Source organism: Strix uralensis, chromosome 4 (genome assembly GCF_047716275.1).
Source record: "Strix uralensis isolate ZFMK-TIS-50842 chromosome 4, bStrUra1, whole genome shotgun sequence".
In the NCBI taxonomy this organism is placed as follows: Eukaryota; Metazoa; Chordata; class Aves; order Strigiformes; family Strigidae; genus Strix; species Strix uralensis.
In genome coordinates, this window is record NC_133975.1 from 43,739,240 (window position 1) to 43,753,912 (window position 14,673).

The following is a 14,673-nucleotide window of genomic DNA, read 5'->3' on the forward strand; positions in this document are numbered from 1 at the left end:
CTGTTTATCTGGGATTTGTCACTCAGGCAGATGGTAACATAGTAATGTTATGTCAAAAACGTTTTCAAAATGAAAAGCCTTGCAGTGAGCCTGGAGCGTACCTGCTGGAACTGGAACAAATCAGCCATTCACAACTAATGTTTTATTGATAGCTAAAGGAAAGGAGGAAAAAAAAGCCCAGACCAGTAAACACTTACAAATGAATTCAGCATGGCCTTGAAACTTCCTTTCTTAAGCTTATATTTAATGAGCATAGGACAGGAGAGAAAAGTGACTAGCTTCTCACTTCTCAAATAAGACATGGTGATTCCTGTTAGTAGAGGATGTTTTACTTGTGGTTTTGATTACGCTGAATAGTGCTTTCATGTCATCAGTGGGGGGCAGGAGCCAAATGTTTTCCTCATGGTGAAACTAGGGTTGGGAGTGTCTGTTGAAACCATTGTTGCTGTAGATTAACTTCAGGGAGGGTACCTGGGTCTATGGAAAGGTAAGGTTTTATCCATCTCAAACTGTATGTAGCTTAAGGCTGGCAGTGCTCTAATGACAACAGTCTCATGTTTTAATTCAGATGGATAATGAACTTTGAAGCAAGTCACCTGGTTGTGTCCTCTTACTGAGCTTTGGTTTGCATTGCAGAGCAGTTTCCCAGAGTGTGAACTGGATTGATTTTGGACAAAGCTTAACTGGAAAATGTATTCTAGGAATGCATCTAATGCACTCTGGTCACAAGAGAGTCCTCAGCACTAACTATTTTGCCTGATACATCTCCTGCTGTTGGGCTGCTCTGCTTGCTAATACAGACCCAGCTTGTGGTTCTCTCTGGCAATGGGGATGTTCACAAAACACATGGTGTCAGCAGCTGCCCTGCATGTGCCCTTCAGTTCAGACAGAACATTAGCTCCATGTTATCACTATTAACCAATGAACTTTGACTATGAGCTGATAAATGCACTAACCTGAGCAGGTATATCCCTGTAAAGTTACACAGTTCTAACTGTGGCCTATCTCTATGCTTTTTGTATCTTGACAGAAGCTACACAACTGTTGTCTTTCTCCATGAATTAGGCTTGGTCTTGCTGGAACACGTTGGTTTTCTTCCTGTGATTCTAACGCAGTGTGTTTCTAGAAATCTACTCTCTGGAAACCTTCCTTCTGTTGATACACAGCCTGCGTTGGAACAAACTTCTTCAAAAAACTCCTTTTCTGGTCTTTATATGTGACTTCTGTGTTTCAGGCTCAGCCATCATTTTACTGGGCTAAATAAGCTAAGTTCATGTAATATCCCTTAATAAAATGGGTTTTGCATGCCTCTGATCTCTTCTCTGTCTCCTTTTATGCTCTTTAGCCTGGAGAAACAAGAGGAGCTCAGTGTATTGGCTAAGGCCCCACAAACTCCTTCCACAACAGAACTTGTGCTTGCATTTGGTAGTGTTAGATCTCACTCAGTTCGTACTATTTCAGTTTTCCAGGTTGTCTTATTTTCTCCCACTTTCATTCCTACTTTCATTTGTATTCCAGTCAACTTTGTGCCACTAGCCAACTTCCTGAGTACCTCTCTACTCATTGAGCCAAGGCCATGAGTGGAAATATTAAATAAGACTGTTCCCTAAACCAACACACTAGGAACTCCAGTAGCAACATTTTTCTACAGTGACAATTTGCATTTCAGCTTGGCTGATTGATGTGGCTGATGTAGCCACCTCAACCTTGTGCAGTGAATAGGGCTACTATGTGTCACAGAACTCCAAAAGAAATATTGCAAAAAAAGTGAAATCTGTCCTTTATCAAGAGATTAATTGCTGATGCACACTGTCAGGGAGCAGCAGGGGCTGGCTGCTCCCCAAGGGGTGGGAAGCTGAGCATGATAGTGTGGCCAGCCAGGGCCCTGGCTCTTGACACCTGAATGAGGCAAGCAGGGTAGACCCAGAGCTCATGGACAAGTTCAAGCAACAGTCAAGACAGCCTGGTGGGTTTGTGGTGGTGAGGCAGGCCTGAGGTCAGGCCAGGAAGTCAGTCCACAGGTCAGGGTCTGGACCTGTGGGGTGTGTGGTGGAGCTGGGGGCTGGTACTCCTCTGGGACTACTGCCCAGAGCTGAGACGAAGGGGGCTCTGGGGCCTGTGGTGTGGGTGCTGGCCCCAGAAAAAATTTGCTGAGGGCCATTAAACCCTCTAAGTGTCAGATCTCTGACACACATTCAGTTGCTGATCAGGCTTCCTGGTAATTAAAGATGTGAAAAGAAACATATTGTTTGTGCAAACTAAGGTCATCTGTCTGTGGAAAAGTTTCCTGGATCATATGCCTATAGATGAGGAGAGTGTCTGGGGCCATATTCTCTAGTTATAACTTTATATGGCACAAAATAATAATTCTTAGTGCAGTTTTCTCAATCCTTATATGCTCCCAGAATGGGGAAAGGAGGACGTAAGGAATGACAGACTCATTTCTTATTCTGTGTATTTAAGGGTTAAAGGGATCTGTTTATATCTGTTTTTTAATTTGCAGTGTAGGATTTCCTCAGTAGCTATATGCCTAGGCTGTACGTATGTACACTTATACAAGTAAGTTAACCATGCCCAAGAATGTTTCTGAGCACTGAAACTAACTAGTTGATGTGGAATAGCCTGCACTGCTATTTTTGAACCTTCTTAGCCTTCAAAACAGGAGACTACCAGCTACTAGAAAACTGCAGATTTCATAATGGTCCCCATCCTGTGCTAACGTCTGAACTGTGTCCAGGCTGGGAATTGTTTTGAAGATTGCTAGTGAATACCAGAACTGCATTTAACAGTTTAGAAGATAAATGGTTTGGGCTGCTTTTATTTTACAGGTATATACAGGTATTTAGTACCTCTCAGCTGCTCAGGGTCATGGACAAGACAGTTGCATATAAACTGAGAATGCAAATCAGTTAGGCAAGAAACTCTTGAGTGCCTGGAATGTCATCTAAGTGGCTAGGAAAATATTCAGTTTCTTCACCTGAAATTTTCAAAATATACAGTATTGATGTAGGTCACACTGATAACAGATGAGGTGGAAAGGACACCGTATTGCTGAAATGGCAACTAGTTCTACAGACAGACCCTCCTCCAGTGCAAAGGTTGTTGATGTGGAATAGCCACTAAATAAATGCTTAGCTTATATGTTCTTGTCTTTTAAGTGTTGTTTAAAGCCCCCTGATGTTGAAAAGCTGTATACAGAATTGGACAGATTAGAGATTTGGTAGAGAATTGTGTATATCTTCAATTACAGATCTCAACATACAAACTGTGATCATTTTCTGTTCAGCATGTGATAATATAGGAAGACAAATCAAATACTGTTCTTTGAAACTGTTTGATTTGAGGTCAGTGGGATGCAAGATCTTCAGCTGCAGGAAGTTAATTCTTTTGAATTAATAGAAGAAACTGGAAAACAGGCTACCATAAAAGTCCATGTTTGAATTTTTTTATAGTGCCATCTGACCTGATATTTGTCTTTGGCTGGAGGCATGATTGGCTAGTCCAAAGAAACTAAAATTGTCTAATCTGTATAGATTTCAATGAAGCATTTGACATGGTGCCACATGGGAAAGCAATAGGTAGATTAAGATGAGAACTGAGATAAAATGTGAGAGTTATGTATGGAACAGATTAAGCAGAAAGTGAGTTATACTGACAGGGGAATTACTGAAATAAAAGATTTCAAGTGGTGTTTCTCTGAGCTTGGGGTTGGGACTGATCATATGTAACAATTTCATAAGTGATTGAGGCACAAAAAGTGCACTTTTAAAATCTACTGCTCAATGTACATTTGCAATGTGCTGACAGACCCTCAAGAAAACATGGAGAACAGAAGAGGTTGAACAGCACTGAGAAGAAAACAAACCAAAGCACAACGTAATTTAACAATAAATCTAATAGTACAAAGGACAAGGCAAACACTTAAGGATTAACAGTAAGGATTAGTAGTAAGACTATCGGTTCTGCTTATTCATGTTCAGGAGAGATGGAGTTTAACTGCAATGAGTGAAAAGAAGGGTTAATGGTATTATGGAAAAATAAGAGTTTGTTTCAATGGGACCATTAAAAAAAGCTTCCTAGCTTGGCAAAATAAAGACTGAGAAGTATTATGACAGTCACTGAATATTTTAGAATGATAAACATCATGGGCAGTGAAGATAATTTTTGGGTAACAAATAGTGTTGGCACAGGAACAGATAAGTACAAATGGTGCATAAATACATTTAGGCAAAATATAGCTAATTAGAGTAGCACTAGTACTAGGTTTTCTGACATACTAGTGACTAACATTTTGGCCTCCAAGGGTCTTTCTAATCTGATGGTTTTATTAACTTGTTTGACAGTAAAAGAGTATGCCATGAAGGAGAACAGAATACAGTGTTCTCGTAGTTAGAGATACAGTCCCATTTGTACACAACAATGTTACAGAAGCACTGGGAGAGTAAGCAAAACATTTGAATAATCCCTCTCCTTTTTTTTTATTAATTATTACTGAATAATTAAGTTATATACAGAAATACAACCATTCTGCAGAAGATGACCTTTCCTTAGCAAATCCAGTTTCCTTTTTTTTTTTAACTTCTGTGTAATTAGAACTGCCAACCATTGTTGAACTCAAAATCTTGTTTGCGGGCAAAACCAAAATACACCTCACATAAAGCCAAGAATTTATTGCTAACATAAATGAAATCTTAATAGTCTAATCCAAGAATCATTACTGGTCCAAATGTAATTATTACAGAAAGAGAAAGAATACATCTATGCAGGAAAAAGTTTAATAATAATGAAAATATAGTTAAAATTATTATTCACACACTCCTTGTGAGGGAAAGTGTCAGAAACTGTTCCGCTTTCTCTTCCCCTACACTTCTGGGACATAAGGTCAGTGATTTCATTCTGGTGATGGTGAGGGTGTTACAGTGGTTTGTCAGCATATGGACTCCTTTGCTGGGAAGAACATTGTGTTCATGCTGATGGTTTCTTTTCCATTGCTCAAGGATCTGTGAGGCTTTTTTTGTATGTTTGCTAACACACTTTTACGCTTTTGCTTTTTCTTCATTGGTTGTCATTTTTCATTGGTTTGCAGCTCCACTTCATATCCAAATTTTGTGCCTTTCAGGTGCTGGATGCTACTTCTTTGTTATTTGTTACACATAAACCTACTTTTTTCTGGTTCCAGGTCCACTTTTCTTTTAGTGACCATTGGTGAGTTGTTTACAGCTGTGAGGTTTCCAGTACCAGGCCTCTGTCCCATCTTTGATTTTCTCATGCCTGTACTACTCTCTGCCCCATCTTGTTTCTCCAATTCTCAAGCCTCTTCTAATGCACCCAGCTTGTATTTCTCTGTATTAGTATGTTATCTATAAATATGTTGTTCTATGTGGAATAACTCCTTATTGCTATCTGTATAAAAACTGTGATTGTACTATAGAAGATAAACACATGTAAACCAAATTAACCCTAGAACCTGGTCAATTAGGAAACGTTGCTGTTAGAGCTAACCAAAGAAAAAGGAAGTTGCAGGCAAGTCAAGACAATCTCCAACAGACCAAGTTGGACAACCCTCAGTCCTGAGGCCTTGCAAATTCAGTACACAGAGTACAATATTACAGGGCAACACAGTTACACCATCTTTACCCTGCACATATGAATTCATGTTATAACAGGGTCTTTACACAAGCTGTTATTAGCTTAGATACCAGGGTGGGGGAGGGGGGCGGGAGGCATGATGACCAAAATCAAATTAATGAAACTTCTTTTGCTACAAGGAAGCAGTATGTTAATTTTCCATCACCTCTGCCACTTGAATAATATAACCCCCAAACACTGTGGACACCTTTATGGAACCTGATTTGTTTCAGTCTGTCCTTGCCATCCTACTGAGATTGTTTCAACCTGTCAAACTCAGTAGCACATTTATACAACATTCTTTTATTGCATGTATTCTGAATTTGACTCTTGTTCCCTGGGGAACTGAGTGCAACTGCCAAAAGTCATTTTACTTGTCACCTTTAACAACCATCAGAAAAATGGAACTATGTCTATATATGATGAGCTAGAAGGTATTTAGTCACCCATAAGCTATTTATTACTAAGTCCACCTAGACCTAAATTGTACTGTTCCTCTAAATGATAGCGACATCTAAAGCAATAAGTCAGAATATATTAACTGGCTCTAAATACATGCCATTATTTTTCTGTGTTAATTTGGCTTTTGACAAGGAATAATCAAAAAGAAGGTGAAACCTCATTTTAGAAATGCAGTAGAACATCTTTGGAAACCTTTTGGTGCTTCATGATCCATTTTCATCTCCTAGTATCTTGCTAGTGCTTCTGGATATAGTTTGTAAGCATTGGCCAAAAATGTGTAACAAAGATATAGTAGCCTGAACAGTAGATACAGACATATGGTGGTACACTGAAACAGTTGTGGCTGGCAAGTTCATCTCTGCAGTATGGTGAACTCCCTCAGAAATTTAGGATAACCCTCACTAGCATGCTAGTGGTCAGGTTACTATAACCTGAACAATCACAGACCATCATGCTAACTTTATCTTCGTACTCACCAAGATTTTTTAATTGGCCGTGTCAACAATTAAATTCAAAGTATGGTATTTCTGCATTCTGTGAACAATTTTCAGAGGCCTTTTATGAAATACTTTGTTACAAATGTCCTCTCTTCTGTGCCAAACCCCAAAGAAGGGAAGTGCTAACCTTGTGGTAGGGAGCATCTTTGGATTGTCACTGTATTCTAATCCAAGTTATTGCTATGCAGCCTTTGTCCCAGTTGGGTATATATTAAATAAATTAAAAAAAAAAGGTAGAAATAAAAAAGGCTTGAGCCCTATCATGAGTGGTAAGACTGTCCTTGGAGACATGACTCCTAATGACCCTCATAAATTTTCTATTAAAAGTCACAGGACCTGTTTTAGTTGCTAATTGTTGTATCCCCAATCACATACATCTTAGTGTCTTCCGTGGCTTCAATGATGTGATTGCGTGGTAATAACAACAGATCTGGATGAGGGCTTACAATCCAACTGGACAAAGCAGAGCCAACAATGAGCGAAAGATACATCATACCAGAAATATCAACAGCTGAGGAGTGGCAGATACCTTTCTAATGTTACAAGTTTAGAGGAGAGGTTTTGAAATAAGAGAAATGAAATAAGGAGAAGGGGTAAGAGAAGCAGTGAGGCTTTGGAAAAAGAAAACTGGAACAAGCAATGCAAGGCTACAGATGTGACTGCCTCCATGCAGAAGTTTCTCTGACTATCTGAATGTCCAGGATTCTGATGTCTATCTTCCTCTGGTTGGTTTCTCTGTGCAAAATCACCTGTTTGTGTGGGAGAGAAACACTTAAGCCTAGATTCACAACAGCGATAGGAAGTAACAGAAAATTAAGATATACAAACTAAGATCTACAAACAGTTTTGCAGAGACAGAGATCGAAGACTCTTTCAAAGGTTTTGCCTCACTGCACCTCAACATAAGGCCCGTTTTTTCCATTTTGTTATAGGATTGCAAAGCTCGTACAGTTCCTTCCCTTCTTAGAATTTAAGCTGTGATCTCAATTCTGGGTTGAACTACACAAATACAGCAGCTGCGACTTTCCATTCTTTTTGTTTACTGAAGATCAGCTCTGCTAAATTGCTTCTACATCCTTTGCAATGGTCTTTTACCATCACATTGTTTTGTTTCTTGATCCATTGCTTGTTTTTTTGCCCTCTATCAACCTTTGGAAAGAAGAAATTCACCCTTTGTTAAACTGTCCCAAAGCAGTATTAGAGGGAGGTGTATGCTTAGTGGACCAGGGCATCTGTGAAAGTGCTGTTTTCTCTTAGCAAGGTACAGAATGACAGTGCATCCCTTTCTGTTTTTCAAACAGTTTTTAAAAGTGCAACTCCATATTTCCACCACCATGGCAAAGAATGGGCAGTATGTGGTGTTTCAGAGGAATTCAGATAAATATATGACATCACAGTTTTCTTCAGAGCTTTCTTCTGAAGAAGGGACTAACATCATTGATGAGGAAACTTGGTGCGAGTCAGTGCTTCCAGGTCAGCTGAACTCTTGCACAGGACAGTTTGTCTAACCTATACTCCTAAGTCCTTGTTACCAAGCAAAGTGATACCTGAGAGTAGAAAGAGGCCAGCCTGGGAGATGAGAAACAGGAGAGAAATGCAGCTTGTGCTGTGACAAAATGTATGCAGCAGAAATGGCAATTGTAGAGAAGGATTTGTACTCCAGTGGAAGTTGGTCTTTTGTCAGTAGAGACTCTGGCTGGGAGAGATAGGGGAGTTTGACATCTGAGGAGGTGATGGAGAGCAAGAGTACACTTTGGGTTTTTGAGGGCAGGTCTAAATATAACTGCAAACAGTGTGAATTGCTTGAGGGCTGAAATGCTTAGGCCTGCTGTAAACATGAAATCGGTGTTGTGTTATTTTTAGACACTATCAAAAACACCTGTATCAAAAATGAGTGATTGTTCACACTGGTCATTTCATGTTATCTTAGGATAATAGTAATTTGTGGCTTATAAGTATTTCAGTTTCATGAGTAGTATCTTTTATTCAAATGTAGATATTGGCTGAATTAATGACCTCTGGGACCTCTCTATGCATAGGCACGGTCACATTCTTAATCTTATTTTGGGATATGATTAATAAAACCTAGCTGAGTGCATCAGTGCATCTGCCTGTCACCTGGTATTTACTCACAAACTCTGTTTAGCTGCCTCTTCTTAGCTCTCTTTGCAGCTGATGCTATGGAAGATGCTGTGCATAGGTGATGCTCTGCAAGTTTCAACTATTCTAGTGATGCCAAGCTAATCTGCAAAACCATGCCAAAACACGAAACATGCACAACTGTCAGCGCTGCTGAAGAGCAGGGCAGTCGTTGAAGGCAGCCAGATTAACACTGGGAGATGAAGGGATGTTGCCATGAGGAGTATGAACCTGGGAGAGCGGGTGCTGGAAATCATGCTTCCCAAAGGGTACGCAGTTGAAGACACGGGGAGTATCTGCCGCGCGTGATGCAGCTGTGCTGCTGGGAAGGTTGTGAAGTGCTGACAGCTCTTGCTCAAACCAGCAAGAGCGGTAGGTGCCAAGAACCAGCCAGGCCAAAATACAGTATGTAAGTATATTTAACAATGCAAACGTTCATTCATGTGGTTCCAGGATGGCACATTTTGTAAAACTATGGAGCAAATGTGTTTAGTCTTTATGACTTGTTTTCTCCCAGATCAGCTGTAGGAGGGCGGGGGAGGAAAGATCTAGAGTCACCTACAGGTGGAACGTAAAGTGAGGGACAAGTCACTTCTGCTTCATCTGCTACTAGAAGCATTTAATCGTGGCAGGAAAACAAGAAGTCTGCACCTTAACTTGATTCAAAGTGTGAATTGAAGCTGATTTTTACTTCTTGACTGTTATTTGTTTCCCCCATGATGAGACCTGCTGACACATCATCAAAAGATGGCAGGCAGACTTAAATAAGCCAGAAAAGCAAAAATCAGCAGGAAGAAAACTTGAAACTGCAAAATAAAATAATGTAAAAGACTGTTCCATATCAAGGAAGGGTAATTGAATTTGTGAATAGTAGGCAAACATCCTCCAGTTAAAAAAGAATTGCTGACATCAGGTGTTTCTTCTTAAAAAAAGGGATATGGAATAAATAATCTGTCTTAGATTTCTGGCAGTGGAAATATTGTAAGTTATCTTTTGGAGGAGGCTGTTTCTATACAAAATGAGTCAACTTTGGATGAAATACTAGTGAAATTACACAGCAAACAAGGAATAGGGTATAAAATGAGTTGTCACTGTTCTCTTGAAGTTTATTCTTTCAAATGATCTTGGCATTAAGCAAGAAAAAAAAGCAACCAAGGAAGAGCATACATTATTCCTTTCTTTCCAAATGAACTGTTGACAGGTAAAACTTGACCAGAAAGATTACTAACCCAAAGTTCTTAAAAATAAGAAAATGACCTCATATTATTGCACTGTTTACTACTTTCTCACATGTAGCTGTGGTAAAACAAATGTATGTGTAATTTATCATAGAAAACATTGTATGCAGTATGAGGAATTTTAATGGTGTCACCATACGCGCTATTATAATCAGCTTAGAATACAAACTCTTCTCCTCAATAAGTAGTAAGACTGCAGCACATAGTTTTGTATGCAAGATATATATTCACAAAAGTGATTACCATTATTCTGGGTGGCAATGGTACTTTTTAATGGGGATTTTCCTCCATGTGTACAAATTTGTATGGTATTTTCAGCACTTATTTGAAATAAAATATTCTTGCAAGTAAAAAAAAATTAATAAACAAATATCATGTGATCAGTATTTACTCAAAAATAGGTTAATAAGTTGGTTTTCTGTTATATTTACCTATGGGCACCTATGTTGCATGTGGTTAAAAGCTCAGTATTTGAAATGAATTGCCAGGAAGTAGAATCTGGGATTCTAAGTGGCAGAAAGGAAGGTTTAGCTGAATGGTCTGTACAAAAATCCAACTCTGTAGAAACACCATTAAGATCTTCCTCGTGGAGGTCAAGTATTGCTTTCAGGAACACTGAAACACTGAGAGAAGGAGGGCTAATAAGACTGAGGGGAATAAGGGGTAAAAACAATTGTCAGATCCCGCGTGACCATCTTGGTTGCAATTACATGTGATGGAATAGCTGGTAAACTATTCCATCATATTATTTCATGATTCTTCTCTCTTCTTATTATTTTTAGTACTTGGAGTTTTTAGGAAACTATTTCTGTAAACGTTTCCAGATTCTTAACTGTCTGTGGAGACTTTGTATGAATATTTTAAACTGAACCAGCTCAGATGAACTACATAAATCACATCGTATATTTTAGTTCCTGTGAGAGAGATGAATGTTATCCTTCCATCTTTGAATATTTTACCAGTGTGCATACCTGTTGCGCATATGCAGTCCCACTTCAATTTTGAAAAAAGTCTGCAATATATCACGTTTTCAGTTCACTTCAGATGTGTATATGCATAGGAGAAAGGGAGAGAGAGTGGAGTGCTGGAACAATCATGCAGGTAAGTTAACTGTATTTTTTACCCCCATGTTTTACTGATTCCTACCATCTTGATTTCTAAACTCAGAAAGTTGAATCACTTCTAAGCTGACTACAGAGGTATGGTCTGGATCTAAACTCCTTGGAGCAGCTGTCCTTCCCTCCAGACTAAAGAGGGGAGTAGTTCAATGCGCTTTTGTTTAGTAATTGGTAAATCAGTGGAGGCTTCAGTCAATAACATAAACCCATGGGGTTCAGAGGAACAGAGGAAAGGCTATGGCATGTGATTAAATAGCTTTTGAGGGGGTGAAGAAATGGGAAAGAGGCTCTGATTCATGAGCAGTGGGTAGAGCTGTGTATGTGGAAGTGTGCCCTGGAGAAGCAGGAGCTGAAAGCAGGGTCCTGGCCAGAGGCACCACACAAGAATGCGGTTCCCAGGAGCTCTAAGAGTAACTTCAGTTTAGTTGTGGCCCAGACAACCTGTGTTTGACAAACCAAATGTCTCAAGTAGGGTCAATGTTACATTTGTTGCGAAACCACCAATATTTAAAGGAAAATTTGTTTTTCTGCCTTTTTAGAGAGAGAAAGTTCACCAAGGTGAGCAAAGGCAATAATTAAATGTGTGTAATGAGTTTGTTTTGTGGTCTTTCAGCTACTCCAATTTCTTGAAAAAACATACAGATGATCTTATATGGCCTTTCTCATAGCTATCATAGTCTTAACAGCTGGTGATTGATGAAACTACAATTTAAAAAAAGAACGTTTTTTCCTTTGCTCTACTTAATATTGACTCCTGATCTTGAGCTGCAAGTTATATGAAAACTAAATAAATTAGAGACAGTAAGTAAATGAATCTGATTAAGATGGTAATTAAACATACAACTCATTGCTGGGGTAGTACATGCTGTAGGTTCAATAAATAGCTGTAAAAATTTTTCTTAAAGAATTGTGAATAGATTTCTTTTAGCAAATGCAACTTTTTTTCAAAATAACTAGCCTGGCAGCCACAGATTCCTAGTGACTTTGGCTAAAAATAACTGGATGGTGTACAAGTTATTACATGATGAAAAGATAAATTAGGTTTCCTGCCATAATTTTTCTTTGGAAATGGACTTCTGTTGCTCTGTAATATTTTTATGCCTGGAGTCCTTTAGGGAAGCAATCTGAAGAGAATGCATGGAATAGGAATACCAGCTGTGAAAGGGAATAAGCACTGGAACCAGCTTTCCTCCACAAACCCACACATTTCTGGAATAAACAGAAGAAAAATTGGAGTGCCTTTAGCAGCCTAATTGGTTATTTCCTGTTCTTCTATTATGATGCTCCTGAGAAATACCCAGAACTCCTGGTTAATATCAGTGTTCACTGGATTACAGCTTCCAATATTTAATTTTTTAAATTAATTTTTGGTGCTGGTAATTTTTGCCTTTTGCAGCTTTATGGTCTTTACTGCTTTAAGAGCCATGTAAGGAATGATGCTAAAAAGGAATTCCACTGGTAATTATTGGATTAAAGTAACTGTGGAAATGTCAATCTGAGGTCTGAAAACAGCATTTGGGATGGTTTAAGACAGTAGTGTAGATTACTCCTCACAAACACTCTTGTCTGGCTAAACAGAAATCTCTTATGTTTAGAAGCAACATACTATGTATGAAAGTGTGTAGAAACAAAAAAACCCCACCACCAACAACAAAAAATAGGAAAAAACCTCACACCAAAGGAAAAAAACCTCTTGAGGGATGCTCAGCCTCCTAAAAGTAGGCAGATAAAACCAAATAAGAATGGTTGTCCTTCAAACAAGAATTTCTGAGACTGTTCATTTTATTGACAAGTTAGAAAATACTTGGCTGAATGCAGATTATTAATTTACAGTTTCTTTTTATCTTCTGTTTGGTCTGTGAAGATGCTGTCTGTGTTCCATATTTCTTACAGCTCTGAGAACATATCAAAAATATGCTGCTGTCTAGAATCATATTGGCAGATGACAAAATCTTTAAACATTTTTTTTATTTAAAAATACAGGGTTTTTTTCACAAACTTAAGTTGTTAAGTGATTCCTGAGACTGACAGATGAAATTTATTTGTTCAGTAGTTACCATTTCGCTACTTTGCTTGATTCAAGATGTGAGCTACAAGCACTTTGATCAATGAATTGAAAAGTCATCTAGTTTCATTACACAGTAGTTCATTCAAATGCATCTATATCCCTGAAATCTTGTAGAGCAATACAAGTCAACAACAAATCTACTTGTGCTTTTTATTCCAGCACTTTACAGGGCAGAGTGACTGTTAGAGGCAAAAACTCCTAGCCTAGTCTCATACAGACCTATCTTAACCAGCTAATATCACTGGAGTGTTATCACAGAAGCAAAGAATTCAGTGTAGACTTCAAAACTCACAGAAACTGAATAAATATTTGAGTTATGAGGCTGCAATGAGCTCTCAACCAATGCAGATACTTTTCAAGCTGTACCTGAACTTGTTTAATGCTCTAGATATATCTATTTGAAACCTGTTCTTCAGTTACTGTATACTTCTGTATTGCAAAACTCTAAACAAATTTATTTTTATTTAGTCAGGACAAAGTAATTATATATGCTGGAAATGCTGGAAATTTTTTTGGTATCACTTCTAAAACTTATTAAGGGTTATTGTTAATGAATACTATTTGAAATAGAACATCTCCTGTCCTGGATCAAATTTCTCCTTTTTGTTGCACAGTACTCAGAGATGATTAAAATAGCTGAAAACAAAACTTTGAGGAGGATATATCTTTCAAAATTGATATGTGAATGAAAAAAGGGATTGGGGTGTGTGTGTGTGAATTTCTTCATCAGGCATAGTTTTGAAAACACTTTTGCCCTCCAAATCAGAAAAATGAATCAGAGGACATCAAGTTGCTTGCTGCCACTGGCAATAATATCTAGTTTAGTCAGCTCAGCTTCAAGGTTTAGCAAGCCCATGTGGAAGAGCTGTCTCCTCAGCAGTCTGCAACAGAATAGCTGTACAGTCCAGACTTCTTAAAAAATATGCTTTTTTTAAAAGTGTGTCCTTTCCTTCTGTGAACCACCTGTGCTCATGTGTACAGTCTGATTGGAACATCTGGCTCTAAACCTCCTGTGATTGAAAACTCTTTTGTTTCTCTCTCATGGCTTTAATAGCAGTTGTAGTTTCTTTTTCTGTTTCTGAACAAAGGTTTCTACTAGGAACTAGCATGGAGGGAAAACAGTTTTTGATCTGCAGGTTGGTATAGTATATTGATCAGCCCAGAGTGTTGCTCAGTTTAGTTAGTGTGTTGGTCCCTACTTAACGCTGGTACGATGCTTCCCGGACAATTCAATCCACAGCTCAGCTTACATTTTATAACTTCCATATTTGCAGTTTCTAGAGTCACTGCTTGACAAGGTGGTCTTTAAGCAAGGTTGAGCTCTGGAAACATCTACATCAGTATGGAGCTATGACAGCTGCATATTATTCGTATTATTTATGTTAGCATAAATGAAATTTCCTGCCGGATACCTATTTGTGAAAGTGTGCACAAATTTAGGTCTGTGTGAATCAGGAAATTACCAGCACTATTAAGGTAAAGGTTTGGTTTTAAAAAATCAAGTTTCTGGTGAGAAAATAAAT